We start from the raw sequence: 760 nt of genomic DNA, 5'->3' as shown, positions 1-760 counted from the left end.
AGTTTCAGAGTCTCTTCTGACATCCATTTTGGTCTTTTCTTTCTTTCTTGTATTTTTAATGACTTCTTGCTTTCTTCATGGATGATGCTCTTGATATCATCCCACAATTCTTCTGGTTTTCGGTCATTGGTGTTCAATGCATCAAATCTATTCTTAGGGTCTCTAAATTCAGGAAGGATATATTCAAGGTCATATTTTGGTTCTTGTGGACTTATTTTAATTGTCTTCAACTTGCATATAAGCAGTTGATGGTCTGTTCCACAATCAGCTCCTGGCCTAGTTTTGGCTGAAGATATTGAGCTTTTCTACCTCCTCTTGCCACAGATGTAGTTAATCTGATTCCTGTGTACTCCATCTGGTGAAGTTCACATGTATAGCCACTGTTTATGTTGTTGAAAAAAGGTATTTCCAATGAATAAGTCATTGGTCTTGCAAAATTCTATCATGTGATCTCCAGTGTTATTTCTGTCTCCAAGACCAAGTTTTCCAACCACTGGTGATTCTTCCTTGTTTTCAACTTTTGCATTCCAGTCACCACTGATAATGAACATATCTTGATTGAATGTTTGGTCAATTTCAGACTGTATAACTTGATAGAAATCTTGAATTTCCTCATCTTTGGCTTTGGTTGTTGGTGTGTAAATTTGAGTAATAGTAGTAGTATTAGGACGTGGAACAAGGGATATCATAGCTGTTGTCAGATGGATCTTGGCTCAAGGCAGGGAATACCAGAAAGATGTTTACTTGTGTTTTATTGACT

The sequence above is a fragment of the Orycteropus afer genome, unplaced genomic scaffold (genome assembly GCF_000298275.1).
Source record: "Orycteropus afer afer isolate SDZICR_OR568_19922 unplaced genomic scaffold, OryAfe1.0 scaffold00120, whole genome shotgun sequence".
NCBI lineage: Eukaryota > Metazoa > Chordata > Mammalia > Tubulidentata > Orycteropodidae > Orycteropus > Orycteropus afer.
The sequence above is the reverse complement of the archived record's forward strand: the minus strand, read 5'-3'. Positions refer to the sequence as shown.